The 23,115-nt window shown below is 40.8% G+C and overlaps 1 long non-coding RNA gene across 1 annotated transcript; it reads right to left on the bottom strand.

Annotated features, from left to right (window-relative positions):
• Positions 1-42: 42 nt before the first annotated feature.
• LOC140791228 (uncharacterized) lies at positions 43-1,040 on the bottom strand. Its single transcript, XR_012109540.1, has 3 exons — positions 903-1,040; positions 605-813; positions 43-366 (listed from the first exon to the last, which is right to left on the bottom strand). It is a non-coding gene; the product is annotated as an uncharacterized lncRNA (long non-coding RNA).
• Positions 1,041-23,115: the final 22,075 nt, after the last annotated feature.

Raw genomic sequence — 23,115 nt, 5'->3', positions numbered from 1 at the left:
AGATAATGATATGGTGTCCGCTAGCATCAAATGATCTTCAAAGGTTTCAAAAGACAAAAATTTAACATTCACTATGCCAAAATAGTCTTTTCACGTATTTATTTACATAAATGCTAGTATGAATTAGCATATACTAGCGTTTAGAATTTTAAAAACTTTTACCATGCTCTAACAGACCATCTTATAAAGATTTCCGTTCCTACCACATATTTTTTGGTATTAATTTCTTACCCTTATAAAATGAATCCTCCCCTAGTCTGGTCCCCTGCCGCTTAGCTCAAGGCTGGTCACATGTCCCATTCAAATACAAACTCTTCGAGGCAAATGGTCCACTTTCCTTCCTTTCCAATCAACAGGAGTTTGATCCTGTAAATATTTTGGCTTATTAGTATTATTCGGAATCTGTGGCTCCCCCCATCTTTGAGACTTAGCTTTCACCATAAGAATATCAACGAGTGATGCATTGCATCATTAGCCATCTCAGGCCACCATCTTAAAATTAGGTTGCTACCTTTCTCGGAATTACTCGCGCAATTAATGGAATAAATACTCTTACGAGGAGGAGAATATTTCAAAGTAAACACTCTATAATCAAAAGCGCCACCTCTCTTTTTAAAATTCCTTTTCTTCTACAGTGCTCTTTTTAGATGCCCATCATTGGGAATGGACCGGATACATTGCAAGCTGGAGAATCACAGCAACCATATATTGTTTCAAACTTGGTAAGTAACAACTCCTTCGCTGCAGCTTGGCCGGGCAGCATCACAAAATTGATTTTGTAGAGCACCTCAGATCCCAATTGTCTCTTTCTCCCTAGGAAGGACGTACGTTCCTTTGATCAGTGGTAAGAGGAGATAATTATAAAGACATATAAGATAAAGAGTAACACTAATATAGCTTACCATCTAGTCCTGAACGAGTTGCATGAGGACTAGTGATCGTCGAGATCTTGAAATTAAATTCACTGGGGGAAGTGAGCAGATCCGTAAGCTTCGTGGGCTGGGATGAGAGCAAGGAAGGCGAGCAAGAGAATCATCCCCACAGGAATCAGGAGGAGCGACGGCGGCGGCGGCGTCAAAGGAGGCAAAACTAGTGGAAGCAATAGAAGAATAGCCGTCAGCACAACCAGCACCAGAACAGCACCAGCGCCGAAATAACGCACCATCAAGAAACCCTCAGTTTTCTCTTTCTTCGTCTCCTTCCTTTTAATTGCTTGTATATATATATATATATATATATATATATATATATATAGAAGAAAGTAAGGGATTAAACCTTAATTAAAACTTCATTAAGAAATAATAAAATAGACGAATAAGAAAATTAGTGATTCATAACAGAAGAGGAGTGAAAGTCAATTTTACACTTGGAAAGGAAAAAACAACTCCACTTCCACCAAAAGTCTTTAATCATAATTAAGGGTGAAGACAGAAGAGGTGTTGGCTTACCAAAATATGTTCTTTCCACCAATATCCCAAATAATCAATCAAAGAGCTTGAAGAAAAATCAACACAAATTTATGAAACATAGCCAGCCAAAATACACGATTCCTCCGAATAAGCAAAAATAATAAACGACAAGGACATACAAGGACATCAATGCCGTTGGAAATTAGAATGTAGCTTTGTGTTTACCGCTGTATACACATTTCATTCCATAAATCAAAAGTTATTTAAAAAAAGTTCCTATTCAATATTTTTTAACCATGTTTTAAAAAAATGTGAGTATAACATTTAAAAACTAAGTTTAAAGAACAAATATAGTAATTAATTTTAATAGTCAAAATGGGTACTGTTAATATTTTTCTTAATGTTTTCCGAAGAAATGAGTATGTAATAATTCTAAAAATAAAAAATAAAAAATGTTGTACTTTCATTCATAAAGAATGATAATATGTATTGCATGCATAGTCATTAAGCAAATATGTAGCCATTGTATACAAATAGAGAGTATTAATATATATTCATTGCATGTACATACAAAATGTTTTAATATTTATCTATTGCATGCATAGTGAATGGTAATATGTAGCTAATTTTTATATAGCATCGTCATGAAGTATTGTAGGCATAGTGATAAATTAACCTCGCAAGCATTGTACACGTAGCACAGCGATTAGGCATTATATACATAAATAATAATGCATATATTAATACATGCATCCCATACTATGCTTTAGTAATTCATCTGTTCTATTAATCTATTTTATATCATATCAAAAGATACTTTTATAATTTTATAAGAGACGAAATACTTTTTTTTTACCACTATTTTAGAACTACAAATGAATGTAAAAATAACTATTTCTAAAATAATAAAAAAACAAATCTATTTTAAAATTGAGCCTTATTCTCAACGCGTATTGGGAGAGAGATCTAGAAGTAAAGCTCTTGTGGGAGTAGGGAAGTCATCCTTTAATTGCAGTTTACTTATGAATGGTGTCTCTCTTTGGGAAGTCCACTGGATGACTTTCTCAGAAAGAATAATAATATTAGTCATGATGTCCCTCTACAGACTGCATCTTGATCCTTGGAAGGGTTTTATTTCTAACAAAAGGTAATTGAAGTCTTAGAACGAGACGCAAAGAAGAGGGAATCTTTCGTATATAGCAGAGTTGGTATAAGAAATGCATTACTTTCTAATCACAAACTCCTACTTAAGCAAAGTTTTCAGTCGATCGCAACGGGGCTGACATGGCCAGTATCATGCATATATATTATTCATATTATTATATATTCGTTGGGAGGACGACGAAAAGTAGATCACATCTGTACGTAGTAACATAAACCTCTCATTCAAGATATATACCTCTCACTGACCTCTGTAGCAAAAGTTCAGAAGAGGAGAATGAGACCATCTCCGTATAAAGATTTCAATAAAATTGCTCATTTCATATATCATGATGTCCACGTCACTTTATGTTCAGGAAATCATATCGCTCTGTTAAAGGATGTCGGCTTTAGATCTGCCTCGACGTATACAAAACAAATCGTACGCCTCCATCTGGCTTGTAAGAAACTCCCACAATAGTATACTTTTCGTCTTCTGACTGGTCGCCAAAATTCAACTAAAAGCCATCAGCTGTTGGAACGATGCCAAGCAACGGGGCTGCACCAACTCCTGCAACCAAAATGTGTAGAGAATCAGCCCCTCGAACACTATTTACGTGTCGGATTTTACAAAAATCTATATTATCCTTTCTCAGCGAGTCACGTGAAGGAACATGTGGAAGCTGTATGAGGTAACGTTGTTTACCACGTCTATCGCTTTATGACATGGTACAATAACAATGAAGACCTAGCCACAGAACACACCTCCCATCTGAGGCACCATATATATTTTAACTTGAAATAAACCCCCACACGCTGTTCCCCGTACATGAAGATTCAATGCACCTAAGACTCCCCCGTTGTCTTCTTCTACTGCTGTAACTTGTAATGCGTACTATATATATATATATATATATGTGTGTGTGTGTGTGTGTGTGTGTGTGTGTGTGCGCCACCAACTTGTCAAAGTAGCTACTTACTTCCTCCGTGGTGAATGATGCTTAACATTAAAGCACAGAGATGATCTTAAGACTGTATATAGATGTTATACAGATGGATCCCTTTCAACTTTACTTAAACTAACAAGATAACACCGTCTCGCATCCAACTTGGCATATTCTTAAATAGTTCTGAGTAATAGAGGCCAGGCTAAAGGTAAAGGTAGGGCCTACGTACGTGTGCTCCAGTTTCAGATTAAGTAGACGAAGCTGGTATTGCGTTCTTGTTGTAATAGCTAGTCATTGTTTATTAATCTCCATATATTTCCGTTCTTCGTTACGGATGCAATGAATCTGTTAAGCATCGACCTTAACTCTCTTTAGGTGGTCACAGTGGTCCTACTGAACGTCACCAATATTAAAAAAAGAAGAGGATAGACATAGTGGGAAAGAAGCCAACTAGTTAATATAGTGTACCGTTCAAATGCATGCCTGTAATCCTCTTGCTAAACTTTTACTATAGTTAATTATTAGCCTTTTGTATTACAGTAAGTATGTGAGGCTGTGAGCTTCTGCTTTTAGAAATTATAGGATATAGCCACTAGATATCTTTATTAACAGGGTAGAGTTTGTAGTTGTCTACGAGAAGAGCTGTCATTCGAGTTACTCTAGTTGTCATATATAAATTTAAGTAAAGCCATGAGATTCTATATCAGGATAAAAGGAAATTAATGAGATGCTTTTGAGCTAACTCTGTACTATATCGATCAAACTAACGTGTATTATTAGATATCCAGCTATCTGGTAGATCTCAAAAGAAATATTATTTTAGGTGATCCTGAAACTGTTTTCCACGAACTGCACAATTCGACCAAAACTTTTATAAGGGTTAATAAAATATTAGAAGATTCTTTCGTTGTAAAGAAATTAAGTATAATGGAAATTATTGATCAAAATAGCATATTCTGGAAATTCTGCCTCTGTAGAGTATCTCTTTTCGAGAGTTGGTCATTAAATGCTTTTGTATGCGGTGTAGCAGCCAAACCGAAAAATGGATGTAATGCTAAATTGTTTAAGGGATAATATTTCTTTCAACTATCAAATCATTTTCATAATTATTTTCTGGTATAGACCCAAACTATTAAAAATATCTGAACTCTCTTAGATGGAATCAATTAAATGACTTGAGTTGCACGTGACTTATGTGCATATAAAAAATAAATATATTATATTTTTATCATATGACTATCACATGATAACTTATGAATAAAAATATTTAATAAAAACCTAACAAAAAGAGTAGGGTGAAATATTTTTTGATAGTTCGTGGGATTATTATGTACTAACAAATAATTCACGAGTCATATGAAAAATATTGGTAGTTTAAGGGGTGACAAAAAAATTTGTTTTAATTTTCAACCATTAGGTGCACTGTAAATTGTTCTTTTTTAAATATTTTTTAGACTAATCTTTCTAAGAAATGAGCCACTATGAGCATAAGCCAGATCCTGTAATGCTTTTATAAGTTTTTATCAAATATTAACTATAATATTTATAGATGAAATGAAATCACTGAACTATAATGATGAGCGCTGTTTGACAACTCTTTCCCTTCAACTTTATGAAATTTAACTTAATAAGAATCCCTTGCGACTTCACAACGTTCAACAAGGCGACAACAATTAATGCAGTATACAATCTTTGAATTTTAGCAGTCAAATATTAGAGGAGTATAACAAATTAATTTGTCTTACTGGAACAAGTCCAACCATAATAGCTTTGAATGCCCATGCTAACAATGCTTAGAACTGCTCAATGGCGCCCCTTCAAAAGTGACGATACTTTATTGGTCAGTGGTCAACAATAAAATGCTGACCATCAATGATACGAAAAATTGGAAATGATATGCTCTTAGTTTCCTATGTAATTATGGCATTTTGAAAGGTTAGAAAAGATATATTCTTATTATCCTAGGTAATTGTGCCATTTTTAGCAATTGAGAAGTATGGATGTGGTTTGACATTCACTTAAATAGAGTGAATGTCAGGATGCTGTATGTGAACCTATTTTAGCACTTAGAAAAGATATTTCATTGGATTTATAAACTTAAATCTGATTTTTGTATTACATCTTATATATGTGGATGCAGTTTTTCATATATATATGGAGCCAAATGGTCCCTTAGTGCCACATGTCACCTTGAGAACAACAAAGAATTGTAAATAAAAAATCTATTTCTATTGACCTTGGTTGAGAGATTCCATGATAGACGACCGAATTACACACAATAGAGTAATTTCTTAAACAATATAAAACAAAACATGCATAAAGAAAGCTAGTTTTGACCAAAATAGCACTGTTTAAATTTAATTTATCCAAATGGACTATCGCCCAAACTTATTACCAAAAGAGGTAAAAAATGCTGTAGTCCTACTTAAAACGCTAAAATATTTAATATTTTACCTTTTAAAATAAATGTTTATTTGATGAGCATTTTAGAAAGTGAAACGCTAAATATTTTAGTGTTTACAGAATTCAGAGCTCAACATTTCACAACATAAAACGCTGAACATTATTTTATTAAACGCTGAACTTTTCAATATTTTATAAATAGCACCGTTCCGAAATCCAGACTTACAAAAACAAAGACTCCAAGCATCATTCAATTTTAATCCTGCAACCTTGCATTTGTCATGATGTTTCGTATGCAGAATATTAGTAGAAACAAGGGACCTCAAATTATTTGCGGCAGGTGATTTCATCTTCATCTGGATACATTTTATTGTTTCTGTAACTTCCTGATACTATGATGCACTACTCTGTTACAAAAATTACTACACTTTTAAAATTGCTTGCAATATCTGGTACTCTTTTGTGATTAAGGTGAGTAATTGTAGAAGTATATATCTTATAGTTCTCAAGTAGTATATCATGACTTTACTCTAATTCTTCTTTCTACATGTGAAAATGAAAAAATTCAATTGAGCATCAGTAATACATCAGAAGCAAGAGACAAACTGAAAGAGGCAAGAAAGCCCAGCTAGTTAAGCAATATCATCATTTCAATGCCAATCTTTGCAAGGGAATGATAAAAGTAACATGTTTCTAATACATTCTGGTCTTTTATAATTGCATATGTAGAAATGAGCAGTCATGTTGCTCGACAATATGCCAGAGAGAATAAAATTGACAAAAACAGATGCTATCACAAATTCACAATGCAATGTGTTGCATAAACTAAGTTGAAATCACAAGTAGATTAGAAAAATTTGATGTTCAGCAAACTACTATCAAAATTAGGATAATGAAACTGTCAAGAATGGGAGTAATGCATAACATCTACATATATTTGAGGATCCACAAAACACATGCAAAATCAGTAAATTTACATGTATTTATATTAAAATATTTTAAATTCCTAAAACAAGTATCTATTCTCCTAGTATATAAAATTGTAAATGTCGTAATTTCTTTCTTTTTTTCTTAAGCTACATTGGGTCATGAGATGTAGATAGCTCATGTGTCAGCTGTGAAGTAGGCATGTCTATATCTGCTAGCTGCTCGACTATAGTCTGCTCTCTAATCGGCTCCTCTATAGTTGGCTCATGTATAGTCGCCTCCTCTATGGCTTACTCTACAGTAGCTGTCCCTCTCTCTCTCCCTCTACCTCTCCCTCTTGCTCTATCTCTTGCTCTATCTCTTGCTCTACCTTTAAATGTAGGAAGTGGTAATGGTTGATGCTCTGTAGGAGCTGAGACTAGGTGATGCACTATAGGAGAAGCATATAAATGCCACGACTTATCAACCATCTACAATGCACTAGCACACATGTCAATAATCGCGCTCATCGATGCTCGACCACCACTGCTACTCCATGCGGCAAGTGCATTTGAGCCTCGATGGTGAATATCGCATAAAGAATGAACTTAGACCAAATATTAAGTAGTTCATTAATTTTTGGTAAATCTCAAACCTTTTAGAATATTATAATTTATACTAAACATACCATAGCCTCAATAGTCGTGCCAAAGGGTGAAAATCGCATGTGCGACCTATCTAATAATGGACAAATCAATTGTCATGTAATCCTCCTTTACCACAACATGTATGGATTACCATAACTCATCGTTGCAACCATCGGTGATGAATCTACTATGTTGGCTCCACGTTGCTCCCAAATGGCAATATAATCTGCATGGTGAGCCTCCCAATCATAAACACTCTTACCACACTTATCAACAACGTGAAGTTTGTCTTCAGTATTGCATGGAGTAGGGATTTGTTGAGTCCGACCAAACTAACGTGTTATGAACCAGATTTGGACTAATCTGGATGTAATAAAATTATAAAAATTTAGGTGGTGATGAGTTAAGGTTCTAATGGCTCTAGTTTCATGTAAATCGAAGTCGGGATGAAAAGTTAAAAGTAAAATAGTGGAGATAGGTCAGAACATGGTAGAATGGTAAAAATCTATGATAAAACGGCCAAGGGTGGTGGTGGACGGCCGTAGGATAGGGTGACTGCTAGAGGTGATGGTCGCTTTGGGTTGGAAATAGAATTAAGGTTTCTAACTTAGATATACTCCTAGAAAAATAAAGACGACCTAACGACTATGATAAAATGGTAAATACGGTAATAAGAAAATAACTAAACTCAATTAATTCTCAATGCTTGGATTTATTTGGATTAATTAACAAAGAAGCCCAGCTCTCTATATATAGAGGTGGGGTACAATGAGTCATACTCGGACTAGCCCCAAAGGCTTATACGACTCGAACTAGAACTTGCCTTAGACTAACACTAAAGGCTTATACGACTTGAACTAAGATTTACCTTAGAGGCTTACATGACTTAATTGAACTTGTCTTAGTGGCTTACATGACTTAATTAGACTTTGATACGATTTGGACTTCACCGATGTCGTCTCGAGCATGGATACAATTTAGGGGTGTCTTTGTTTTTTGTTTTATTGTTTAATTATTAAAAAATAAGTTTTCTGTATGTCGCGTTCGAACGTGGGGGGAGTACGTTCCAACGCGCTTGTGAACGCCTACATCAGGTTCGCACATCTAGAGAATGCGAAATGTGCGTTCGAACGCGTTTGCGAACGTCTACATCGCGTTCGCACATCCAGAGAGTGTGAAATATGTGCGTTCGAATGCGATCGGGCGCGTTCGAACACGGTCAGCGAAAATCTACTATTTTAGGGTTAATAATTGCCTTTTTAAAATTGTTTGGTTAACCTCTAAAAGTGTGGATGGCAACCATGGAATAATAATTGAATGAATTGAGTTTTTGTCTTGTCTCCTTCGTCTTCTTCTCTCCCGTTCTCTCGTTTCCCGGCATCGCCGCTTCTAGCCTCCCTCGACTAGCCAATCACCCTAGTCCCTTAGGGCAGCCCACTCCTTCCCCTTCTTCCAATCTATCTATCACTTGCCCTAACCCTTCCATCACCCATAACCCTTCCACCACCACTTATTTATCGGTGCCACCCCATTAACGCCGGTCCATCACCATCCACGGATCCTAAGATAGGCCCCCTGAAATTCGTCCACTAATTGGACGATATCTCGAGATCCCTACATCAGATTTGCCTAAAATTTGATTTGCTGGAAAACTCTTTTTCGGGATCTATTTCCAAAGTTCCAAAGTTCCAAAGTTCCATGTCAGATCTTGTATAGATCTGAAAATTGAAATAGATTGAGCCTTAGCCTAAAAGAGGAGATCGTATCAAGCTGGTATCACAGCCGCCGTTCCTAGGACACACGATTCCTATGACAACAACCAGAGCCATGGTTGCACGACAAGATGAGGAAGAAGAAATTCTCCTAATAGAGGTGGGGGAAATGGTTGCGGGGACTTCCACCTGCGGAACCGCCCGATCAAATTGAAATACGGAAGAACCTAGTGTTCAAGCCGTGTTGGGGGCTCTTTTCGAACAAATGGACATCAACAACTAGATGATGATGGAGATGATGTGAGAATTATGGGCGACAAGGGAAGCCATGGTGAACGGGAATGCACCATCGACCCCACGACGCGAGTTCACTCCCATGAACCCGCTGCCACTGGTTCAGAATTTGCAACCACAAGAGCTGCTGCTACCACCGCCCTTTGGGCAAAGACTAGCAAGGATGGTTCCACTAGGCCCAGTTGCAGGTGAGCCCATCCGACGAGCGGACCACTATGGAGATCACCTTGGAGATCTAGATCCGTGGGCAGCGCAATATAAACCGGAACCACGGCGAGTTAATCAAAATCGAAGGAGAGATCATCAACCATTCATGGTGCACCCTCCTCCAGTTAGACAAGGACTTGGACATGATTCGGATTGAGACAACGACATCCGTGGGCAAATCATGCATCTCGAATTCTCCAAGTTCAAAGGTGGTGATCCGATCGATTGGTTGTGTTGGGCGGAGCAATTCTTCGCATACCAGGATCAAATCGATTGGTTGTATAGATCTGAAAATCAAAATAGATCAAGCCTTAGGCTAAAAGAGGAGATTGTATCAAGCTGGTATCAGAGCCGCCGTTCCTTGGACACACGCTTCCTATGACGACAACCAGAGCCATGGTTGCACGACGAGATGAGGAAGAAGAGATTCTCCCAATAAAGGAGAGGGAAACGGTTGCGGGGACTTCCACCTACAGAACTGCCCGATCAAATTGAAATACAGAAGAACCTAGTGTTCAAGTCGTGTTGGGGTCTCTTTCCGAACAGATGGCCATCAACAACCAGATTATGATGGAGATGATGTGGGAATTATGGGCGACAAGATAAGCCATGGCGAACAGGAATGCACCATCGACCCCATGACGCGAGTCCACTCCCATGAACAATAAGGTTAGGTGTGTAATTATCATATCCTGTGCAACCTTTTGTTACAAAATGTTTCTTCTCTTATAATTCTTCCTTCGTAAAATAAAAGTACCAAAAGGAATGGTGGTACAAAATATGTTAATGGGATTATGCTCAAATATTTAAAGGATCTATGAGTGAATATTCCTTAGTTCAAAAGTAAAAGGTTCAGAATTTGCAACCACAAGAGCCGATGCTGCTACCACTCTATGGGCAGAGACAAGCAAGGATGGTTCCACCAGGACCAGTTGCAGGTGAGCCCATCCGACGAGCGAACCACTATGGAGATCACCTTGGAGATCTAGATCCGTGGGCAGGGCAATACGAACTGGAATCACGGCTAGTTAATCAAAATCGAAGGAGGGATCATCAACCATTCATGGTGCACCCTCCTCCAGTTAGACAAGCACTTGGACATGATTCAGATTGAGACAACGACATCCGTGGGCAAATCGTGCTTTTCGAATTCCCCAAGTTCAAAGGTGGCGATTCGATTGATTAGTTGTATATGGTAGAGCAATTCTTCGCATACTAGGGTACGGCGGAAGAATATAAGGTGACGCTTGTGAGCTTCCACTTTGAAGATGCGGCATTTCATTGGTTTCGAGCAGCCAATGCTAATGAGGCTATCGAAACTCGGGGTATGAAGACTTCGATGCTCTCCTCTCAAAGACGGTGCAAAAGACAACGGTTGGTGCATATCAAGAAGAATTTGAGAGGATAAGTAGCCGATGCCAACCCCCATGGACGGATCAGCAACTTCGCAGCACCTTCATCTCCGGGTTGCGGGGAGACATACAAGTCGACGTGAGGGCTTTAAGGCCTAGAACCTTAAAGGAGGCCTTCGAAGATGTGGTGCTCATGGAAGGCAAACATCGAGCCATGAAGTTACATTTGAAATAGAACTGGACAAGCCAAGGAAGCCGCAATCAAGCTCAACCAACCATAGCGGCAGGAAATGTTACCGGAGTACCAGGAATCGTTGTTGCAATGGTGCCTCCTCGAGCACTCCTAAAACCATCCCAAGATATGAAGTACGCACCTAGAGATCCGGGACAAGCACTCACACCTGCTCAAGTGGAGGAACGAAGAGCCAAAGGCCTATGCTTTCGTTGTGATGAGAAGTTTGTACTCGGACATCACTGCGCTAAATTGATGGGATTGGTGATACTAATAGATGGGTTGGAGGATGTGGAGGATGAGTTTGTAGTTGAAGATGAAGGGGTGGCTTGACAGCAAGGAGGAATAGGTGATGAGCAACCCATGAAGGACATGATAGTCGAAATCTCCCTCCACGCCTATTTAGGGACAGCCGCACCAAAGACTTTGCGGGTGAACAGTGTAGTCAAGAAAACCACAGTGAGAATCTTGATCGACACCGAGTCCACCCACAACTTCATTGACAAGAGGCTCCTTAGGAAGATTTGGCTCGAGTCAAAACTCATGTAAAAGTTCAATGTGACGATTGGAGATGGCACCACATTGCAGGCAGATTTTATTTGTGGAGGTGTGAAATTGAAGGTGCAAAGCTAAACTTTCACATTGGATCTTTATCCGTTGGCTTTGCGAGGTGCTGACATTGTCTTGGGGACCTAATGGCTTCAAAGCTTGGGGCTCGTAACATTTAGTTTTTCAAACCTCACATTGTCATTTCGGAGGAATGGTCAAAGGGTGCTGCTGGATGGAAACCAACCGCGGCAAAGGCCGACATTGCAACTACTTTTGAGCCTTCCTTATGCAGGGGTGATACACTTTGTTAGGATCTTTTCTTATTGCATTAGGTGTTTATTTTCATTAAAATAAAATTCTTGTAGGTTGCGTTCAAACGCAGGAGGGGTCGCGTTCGAACGCCCTTGTGAATGCCCTTGCAAATTCTGCATCAGGTTCGCAAATACAGAGAACGTATATTGTTCGTTCGAATGCAGTTGGGCGAGTTCGAACGCTCGCATTCGAACTCCTGCATCTCGTTCGCACATCCAGAGATGGAGCTTTTCGAGTGTGTTTGAATGTGATCGGACGCGTTCGAACACGATCGACGGGAAAGTTCTAGAATTAGGGTTTCATATTATTTTAAGACTTCTTGGCTAGCCTCTGTAAATATGTGGATGACAGCCAACTTCATTATGCTATTGAATTATTAATTTCTTATTTCCTATCTTCTCTAAACTCTCTCTCTCCTTCCTATTCACCATCCTTCCACCTCTATAGTTGGCAAGGTTTCTCCTAACTTCTAATCTCCCTCGACTATCGAGCCACCCCTCTTTTTTGGGATCTCGTCCACTTCGTTCCCTTTGTTCACTTCCCTTAATCACATCCACAATCCACCTTCATCCTCATACCCATCTATAACCCTAACATTCACTCCACCCGTCACCACTACCATCACCCATATTATTTCGTATTTTCATCGCTACTACAGTTTGAATCTGCGAAGGGCGTAAATACAGAAGTTGTAGATCAGGGAGTTGTAAATCTAATCCAATTTGTTTCATAATTTTATGACTACAAGAGAATATCTGAAGAATATTTTCCCACGGTTGCGCGGACTAATTTCTATAATATAATCAGATCTTGAAGGAATCGTTGCGTAGCCTATCTTGGTTCCAGATCTTATCATTGGTATTAGAGCTTATCATTGGTATCAGAGCAGGCAAACCTCAGACCTCCATTAATGGTTGAAACAAGGAAGATGATATTAACAAGGAGACCTATGGAGAGCACACCGACAAGGGAAGACTCAATCCACGATGACCCTAACCGTGAGGTCGATTCCTTTGGAGCGACCACGACAGGACCGAGTCAACTAACATTCATGAGTGCGAATATAGATGAACTTAGGGGCATGTTCCATACATTGATGCATAGAGTTGACTCAATTCAAAATGATCACAATGATTTCAAGGAATATGTCATGAACCGATTTGATTCGTCATCTCCTCGACGACGATCGGAGTTTCAAGAAGGACCAATGGTGTGACCTCATCGAACTGATACCTCACAGGTCCATATGCGTCATGTGAGTGTCAATGATCCCCTCTTACCTATGCCTAGACATCATTCCCCACATTCGTTGCAAAACCTAAGACCGACGGTGGTGGAACCCGAGAGGCCGCACCAGTGCACTTCGTCGATGAGGATGGCACTTTCAGGATGAAGTTGATCCCTTTGGAGATGGTGATGGACGTGCTTGAAGATTTAGAGAAGGGGATCAACATGCACAAATGTTTAGACCTAAACCAAAGATCTTTCACGAACCTGACAATGCTATTCGGGGGAGAATCGCATGCTTTGATTTCCTAAAATTCCAAGGCAGTGATCCAACGGATTGGGTGTTTCAAGTTGGACAATATTTTGATTGTCAAGGTACAGCGGAAGATGCAAAGGACCAAATGGCAAGCTTTCACCTCCAAGGAACAGCATTGCATTGGTATAGATCGATTATTCGTGGTGGAGAATTTACATAATGGGCTGATTTTTATAGGAAGATTACACGCAGATTTGGGACAGTGGCATATGAAAATTTTGCTGCCACATTAAGCAAGATAGTTCAGAGGACGACCGTATTGGAGTACCAAGCTAAGTTTGAAAGAGTTAGTAGTCGTTGTGAGCCATCTCGGCCCGAACAGACATTGATGAGCACTTTTATTTCAGGGCTGTGAGAGAAGATACAAGCGGATGTTCATGCTCTATGTCTTACTACTCTTGAGGAGGCCTTTGAGAAGGTCGTGACGATGGAACAAAAGCATAGGGCTTTAAAGATGGTAGTGAAAACCAATTGGGGCAACCGAGATGGGCGGTTTGCACTTAGAATGTCAGTTGAAAATTTTGCAGTTTAAAAAACAGCGACTGCGAGTACTAGACCACGACCACCTTTGAGACCTTCTTCCGATGTTAGAGGAGGCACTAGAACCCCCCATTCAAACTCTCACACCTACACAGGTAGAAGAGTGAAGAGCGAAGGGCCTTTGCTTTTGATGTGATGAGCATTTCACCCTCGGTCATCGGTGTTCTAAATCGATTGGGAGTGTGATGCTTATCGACGGTCTTGAGGAGGATGATGAGGTTGTCGATGATGGAGAGTGTCCAGAGGAGGTCCACGAGGAGACCGTTGAGGAGGGCATGGAGGAAAATATCCAAGCTGAAATATCAATGCATGCATATTCGGGTATTTCCACGCCGAGGATGTTGCAAGTAGATGGGCTCATTAGAAAGCATTGTATGCACATCCTCATCGATTCGGGGAGTACACACAACTTGCTAGATGAGAGGCTAGTGAGGAGATTGGATTTGGATGCCGAACTGATCGCGGGATTTGATGTTGCTATTGGAGACGACACGAAGCTTAAGGCGAAGAGTTTGTGTCGTCGGATCGGTATACGGGTGCAAGGACATGACATCATTGTGGACTTGTATCCGTTGGCACTGTGAGGAGCGGACATTATCCTTGGTACTTAGTGGTTACAGAGTTTGGGACCCGTCACATCTGATTTCCGAAGCATGTGGATAAAATTTTAATAAGGAAACAAAGATGTGCGGTTGGATGGTGTTCGGTTTTCGCCAATTCTTGTGATGCAGCCTATGATGGGGCTGCCTTGTGCGTATGATTTGTCCTATCTTCTTCAATTAGGACAAGCAGGAGATGAGCCTTAAACGAGTTCAGGTACTACCATTGAATTGTCTAATTTATTAGATAACTTTTCTGGACTATTTGAGGAGCCACAGGAGTTGCCACCGAGGAGAGTGGTGGACCATTGCATTGCGATTGTACCCGGGGCTGCACCAGCGAACGTGAGGCTATATCGGTATCCACATGTGCAAAAAGAAGTTATCTCAAAGATAGTAGCCGAGATGTTGGAGTAAGGCCCCATACAACCAAGTCATACCTCATACTCATCCCCGATGCTATTGGTGCGAAAAAGGGATGGGACATGGCATTTTCGTGTCGACTATCGAGCACTAAACGCTATTACCATCAAGGACCGGTATCCTATTCTGGTTATTGAGGAGTTGCTGGACGAGCTTGTAGGGACGACTATATTTAGTAAGCTTGACTTGAGGGTCAGTATCATCAAATTAGAGTTCACCCGGTGGATGTGCACAAAACTGCATTTTGGACTCTGGACAAGCATTATGAGTTTCGGGTGATGCCTTTTGGTCTCACCAATGCTCCAGCTACCTTTCAAGGTCTCATGAATGATATATTTTGGTCTCACTTGCGAAGGTATGTCTTGGTATTTTTTGACGATATTTTGTTGTATAGCAGGACTGAATTAGAGCATTGGCGGTATTTGGAAGATGTGCTAAATTTATTGAAGCAAAACCAATTGAAGATCAAGAAGTCCAAGTGCCTATGGGGAGTACCACAAGTGGAATATTTAGGCAACATCATTTCAGCGGATGGTGTAGCGGCGGATCCTCAAAAGGTTGCATGTATGACCGCTTGGCCTATTCCTACTACTACCACCAGATTGAGAGGATTTTTGGGGATGACCGAATATTATCGACGCTTCATCGCCGGATATGGAAAGATCATTGCTCCTCTCACTTCTTTGTTGAAGAAGGACTCTTTTAGATGGATGGATGAAGCCACTTCATCCTTTGAAAAATTGAAAACAGCAATGACGACGGCACCCGTTCTAGCGCTATCGGACTTCACCAAAGAGTTCATTGTGGAATGTGATCCATCGGGTGTTGGCGTAGGAGCTGTACTAATGCAAAGAGGACGTCCTATAGCCTTTCTTAGTAAGGCTTTGTCACAAAAATCTCAGCAATTACTGACTTATGAGAGAGAGATGTTGACAATTCTGAATACAGTGACAAAGTGGAGGTCTTATTTGATCGGTAGGCGATTCATTATCTGAATCGATCAAAAGAGTCTTCCATACTTTATGGGACAGCGCAAACACACTCTGGCACAGCAGAGATGGGTCACAAAATTGCTGGGATATGATTATAAAATCCAATACAAGAAGGGAACAGAAAATAGAGCGGTAGATGCACTATCGCGCCAACCAGATATTGCTGAGCTTGCAACCTATTCTTCTCCAACCTTTCTCTTCCTTGATGAGCTGAGGTATGCATGTACATCTGACGCAGATATTTTGAGGTTGTTGCAGGTGGTGATGGATGATCTGGAGCACCATCTAGAGTTGGAAAATCGAGGCAATTTGCTATTGGACCGCGGATGCATTCGAGTGTCCACAAATGATGGATTGCGACAGAAATTATTGGAGCACTTCCATCAAACTCTAGAGGCTCACCATGAGGATGTCTTGAGGACTTATAGGAGGATATCTCAGAGTTTCACGTGGCCAGGATTGAGGCGGGATGTGAGGAGTTTTGTCCGTGCTTGCGAAGCCTGTCAAAGGGCTAAAGCAACCACATTGAAACCGACCGGATTACTACAACCTTTACCTATACCGGACCGTGTTTGGGAAGATTATTTCTATGGATTTCACAGAGGGTATTCCGCTGGTACATGGTTATTCCATTATCTTTGTGGTGGTTGACAGATTGAGCAAGTATGTGCATTTTCATTATTATCACATCCGTTTTCAGCCAAGTCGGTGGATGAAATTTTTGTTAGAGATGTTGCTTGTTTACATGGCATGCCATGCATGATTGTCTCGAATCGTGATCATGTATTTATGAGCGACTTTTGGATGGAGTTTTTCAGATTGTAGGGGACTCAATTGAACTTCAGTTCGGTATACTATCCATAGACGGACGGCCAAACCAAGGTAGTCAATCGAGGCATTGAGCAATATTTGAGGTGCTTTGTTAGAGAGATGTCGAGATAATGGTTAGAGTTCTTACCGTCGGCGGAGTGGTCTTATAACACTGCCTACCATAGTAGCATTAGCATGACTCCATTTGAGTTGGTGTATGGACGCACGGCTTCGATGTTACGCGCTTATGATCCAGTGGCATCTGCAGATCGGACGGAGGTGGACTTAGCATTGATGGATAGAGACGCCACATTGAGGAGGTTGCGTGCTCATCTTAAACTTGCTCAAAACCGTATGAAGCAACTTTATGATCATAGCCATAGGGAGCAGGAGTTTGACATCGGTAGTTGGGTGTTTGTGAGGGTGCAACCATATCAACAACTGACCTTGTGTCCGATGCGTAACCAAAAGTTAGCACATCGCTACTTTGGTCTATTTCGGGTATTGGAGCGTATTGGTCCAGTTGCATATCATTTGGAGCTACTGGAGGGGTTTAGAGTGCATCCTATCTTCCATGTTTCATTGTTGAGAGAGCGGATTGGACATCACGAGGTCGTTGGATCGGTTCTACCGGAGCCATTAAAGGAGATAGAGATCGTAGAGCCAGGTCGAGTACTTGCTAGACGCCGACGACGACATAGTACCATATTGGAGATGGAGATTCTAGTTGAGTAGCTTTGCAAGCCATCTGATGAGGCGACATTGGAGATAGAGACTGATATCTTGGAGCGTTTCCCTGACATTTCACCTTGAGGGCAAGGTGGGGGAAGTGTTCGAACACAGTGTTTATTTTCATAAAAATCAGATTGGGGGAGACTGATACACTTAACTAGGATCTTTTCTTATTACATTAGTATTTATTTTCATAAAAATAAAATTCTTGTAGGTCGCACTCAAACGCTGCAGGGGTCGCGTTTGAACGCCCTTGCGAATGCTTGCATTAGGTTTGCAAATACAGAGAACGCATATTGTGCGTTTGAACACGATTGGGTGAGTTCGAACGCCCGCGATCGAACGCCTGCATCGCGTTCGCACATCCATATATGAAGCTTTTTGAGTGCGTTCGAACGCGATCGACGGAAAAATTCTAGAATTAGGGTTTCATATTATTTTAGGACTTGTTGGCTAGCGTCTATAAATATGTGGATGGCAGCCAACTTCATTATGCTATTGGATTATTAATTTCTTGTCTCCTATCTTCTCTAAACTCTCTCCCTCCTCCCTTTTCACCATCCTTCTACCTCTACAATTGGCAAAGTTTCTCCTAACTTCTAATCTCCCTCGACTGTCGAGCCACCCCTCTTTTTTGGGATCTTGACCACTTCGTTCCCTTCGTCTATTTTCCTTAATCACATCCACAATCCATCTTCATCCCCATACCTATCCATAACCCTAACATCTACTCCACCCGTCACCACCACCATCACCCATGTTATTCCGTGTTTTCGTCCCTATTACACTTCGAATCTGCGAGGGGCATAAAGACAAAAGATCAGGAAGTTATGGATCTAACAAAAATAGTTTCGTAATTTTTTGACTAAAGGAGAATATCTTACGAATATTTTCCCATAGTTGCACGGATTGATTCCTGTAATATATTCAGATCTTGAAAGAATTATTGCGTAGCTTATCTTGGTTCCAGATCTTATTATTAGTATCAGAGCTTATCAAAGGGACAGAGCTCTACTATTGCAAATGGCTATTGCTGAACCGGAACATCCACCACCAAGGGAAATAGTTGCAGGGAGTCATTTCTAAACTGAAATCCGCTTAGATCCCGGGCGAGCCCTAACAGAGAGGCTTTGTCATTCAGATAGTGACTGGCGTTTTTTTAGCTATGCATCACACACCTCATGTGACCCCTCATAGAATCTCCTGTGGGGGGCCCAATCAGTCTGACATGCAAGAGCTGCTTTAGGAATTCAAAGATCTCTTCGAGGAACCCCGGGGATTGCCGCCGATCCGTCAGCATGACCATTGCATCTAGATCATTCCGGGGGCTGAACCAACAAATGTTGGGCCCTATCGGTACCCGCATATCCAGAAGGAAGGGATTATTCAACCGAGTAGAAGTGCCTACTCGTCGCAGGTGCTGCTGGATCAGAAGAAAGACGAGAGTTGGCGATTTTGCGTCGACTACCGAGCCTTGATCACCATTAAAGACCGGTATCTAATACTAGTGATCGAGGAGTTGCTGAATGAACTCATATGGTCGGCTTACTTCAACAAACTTGACTTAAGAGCGGGGTACTATCAAATCCGTATCGATCCGAAAGATGTGCACAAAACGGCATTCTGAACTCACGATGGTCACTATGAGTTCCAAGTCATTTGGGCTCACCAATGCACCGGCCACCTTCCAAGGGCTGATGAATGACCTTTTTTGCCCGCTGTTGCGTTAGTACGTGCTCGTTTTCTTTGACGATATTCTAGTGTATAGCAGGAATTGGAGCAAGCACTTGCGGCATGTGCGTGAGGTGTTGAATATCTTGCGACAAAACCAGTTAAAAGTCAATATGAGCAAGTGTGTTTGGGGAGAGCCACGAGTGGAGTACTTGGGACATATAATCTCAGCGAAGGAGTGGAAGTCGATCCAAGCAAGATCAAGAATATGATGGACTGGCCGATTCCTACTAATCGGCGGGAATTGAGGGGATTCCTTGGGTTGACGAGATACTATCGGCGATTCGTTGCCAACTACGGCAAGATTGCTGCCTCGCTGACCTCCTTACTTAGAAAAGGAGGGTTTCAATGGACGGGCAAGGCGACGAAAGCCTTTGAAGCATTGAAGACAGCCATGTCTACAACACCGGTTCTAGCACTACCGGATTTCAACAAGCCCTTTGTGGTGGAATGCGACGCTTCGAGTGAAGGCATTGGAGCTATTTTGATGCAAGAGGGCAGGCCAGTTGCATATATGAGCAAGGCATTGTCAAATCGGTCACAACAACTATCCACCTACGAGCGCGAAATGCTAGCAATTCTACACACTGTCACCAAATGGCGACCCTACTTGATTGGCCAACGGTTTACTATCTGCACGGACTAGCATAGCTTACCCTACTTCATGGAGCAACGTGGGCACACCCCAGCACAGCAACGGTGGGTCATGAAACTCCTTGGGTATGACTACGAACTAGTCTACAAAAAGGGGATCGAGAACCGAGTGGTCGATGCCCTTTCGCGCCAACTGGACACAAGTGAGCTCGTCTCCTTTTCAGCACCAACCCTTCCTCTATTTTTAGATATGTGGGAAACCAATGCAAAAGATCAAATCATGGAGGAGCTTGAGTCAGAGTTCAAGGATCGCTTCCCTAATTTCAAACCTTGAGGACAAGGTTGCGGAAGTGTGGTGGATTGATACGATTCAGACTTCACCAATGTCGTCTTGAGCATGGATACACTTTTGGGGTGTCTTTGTTTCTTGCTTTAGTGTTTAATTCTTAAAAAAATAAGTTTTCTATATGTCGCATTTGAACACGGAGGGAGTGCGTTCGAATGCGCTTATGAATGCTACATTAGGTTCGCGCTTGTGAATGCTACATTAGGTGCAAAATGTGCGTTTGAACGCGCCTGCGAATGTCTACATCGAGTTCGCACATCCAGAGAGTGTGAAATATGTGTGTTTGAATGTGATCGGGCGCGTTCGAACGCGGTCGGCAAAAATCTACTGTTTTAGGGTTAATAATTGCCATTTTTGAATTGTTTAGTTAACCTCTAAAGGTGTGGATGGCAACCATGAAATAATAATTGAAAGAATTGAGTTTTGGCCTTGTCTCCGTCTTCTTCTCCCCCGTTCTCTCGTTCTCCGGCGTCACCGCTTCTAGCCTCCCTCGACCGACCAATCACCCTAATCCCTTAGGGGCGGCCCACTCCTCCCCCTTCTTCCAATCTATCCATCACTTGCCATAACCCTTCCATCACCCATAACCCTTCCACCACCACTTATTCACCGGTGCCACCCCATTAACGCCGGTCCACCACCATCCACCATTATCTAGGATCTCGTGCCTCCATCCACGGATCCTAAGACAAACCCCCCGATGTTCGTCCACTAGTCGGATGATATCTCGAGATCCCTACATCCGATTCACCTTAAACTTGATTTGCTGGAATCTTTTCCAGGGCTACAACATATCAAAATCTTACATCGATTCGACGACAGCATATTTCAGGATCTATTTCCAATGTTCTGTGTTAGATCTTGTCTAAATCTGAAAATCGGAATAGATCGAGCCTTGGCCTAAAAGGGGAGATCGTATCAGACTTGCGTGAAGGACTTACATAAGAGATAAACATGACCTAGAGATAAACATGACTTAGCTAAATCAGCCTTCCTTATTTTTCTCAGATTGATTCTTCATTATGCCACAGATAGAATCTGAGTCTGGAGAAACCTTGAATACGGAAGTTGTAGATCATGATGTCTTCGATCTTCTCCAAGTGGTTTTGTAATATTTGGTCATCTTTGAAATATCCTTTGAATATTTTCTCGAAACTAAGAAGTTTTAACCTAATAAGACTCTAATTAAAGAAAATAAGAAGATAAGATACCTAGACTCAATCCATTGAGCCAAATCTCCCCTTGATATTATTTGATCTGTCCGATTCACATGAATCCACTACACTTCCAACAACCTTGTCCTCAAGGTGTCCATGGTGGCTTCCAAATCTTCGTTCACTCTCGATCTTCGTGTGGGTCTCGTCTACCATGAGGAGGAGGGGCCCATGGTGGGTGCTGCTCTAGGGCCCACCGTTTTGAGCCATGGTGAAACACCCACTTCCAAAAATCACGTGTTCCTCACGTGGAGAATTTGCACGTGATTCTCACGTGACTTGACCGTGAAATAATCTCACAAAATATCTAGATAAGTCTAGAAATACCATAATAATCTAACAAATAATCCAAAATTACAATATCACAGGCCTCAACAAGCCTATAGGAATATAAGTCCAACACAAAATTTAAAACATAAATACCCTCGCAGAGGCTAAGACCAACTAGAAATAATAGAGTAAACAATACTAAACTAGGAAAATGAATATGCTACTCTTCGATATCCGCATCCTTCATAATCAGCTCTGAAATATTTCCACCAAAATGGCGGTGAGCACGGGGCCTAGCAAATAAAATCCAATAGTAATCTAAGAATATTGTATTGCATGATAAAAAGAAATACAAACCCATAACATGTCAGGGAAAGTGTACATTATGACTTTTAATAACTTTCATCATTATATCTCAATTTATATAAAAATCCACACAAAAACCGAGTCACAATGACATGTCTCAGAAGGCATCATAAAATCGAGGGGGACTAGTCATCTAGTGGTATTATCGCCCAAACATGCCTAGCAACGCTGCATATGATCGGTTGTCTGTGGCCATCAGACTAAAGACCCCAGTCGTAGGCTTATCAACACCGCTCTAGTAAATTATCGCACATAGCAAAATCATCACATACGGCGGGTAAGAGCACACAGCTCGACAGACGCCCTAACCCTGCGTCCTCGGGTATCGCTAGAACTACAATCCCTATCTCTCAATCATCTTTTCTAATATCATACTAGACTAGTCTCAAACTAGGGCAGTATTATCACCTGAATGCTCCAACAGCTATCGACCTCAAGTGTAGACCGCTAATATAATACTATATAATACACTCTACTTTAACCCCAGGTTGAGTGGATAAAATGGGCACTGCTAAGCTGGGACTTGATCAACAATGATACGTGCACGTAGTGCCATAACCTCTATTAGTTATTTAATATAATCATCATAAGAATAGGTTTTATAAATGAAGCATAGAGTCTATCATGCATGTGCATTAAGTGATAAATAATGTAGGTAAGAATTGACATATAATTAATGCAAGTATGGGATAACATGTAATTTTTACAAGTAAGAAATTACATTTAATTAATACAGGTAAGAAATGACATAAGTATGCATTTTCCTAGACTATTATAGAATTCTACTCGCATTAGATATCTCTGGAATCCGTCTTACTCTCCTAATCAGTAAGCTCTTCTTAAAT

This window comes from Typha latifolia, chromosome 6, assembly GCF_019914945.1.
Source record: "Typha latifolia isolate L0001 chromosome 6, TyphaL0001v2, whole genome shotgun sequence".
NCBI classification, from domain to species: Eukaryota; Viridiplantae; Streptophyta; class Magnoliopsida; order Poales; family Typhaceae; genus Typha; species Typha latifolia.
This window is presented reverse-complemented; position numbering and strand designations above follow the sequence as displayed.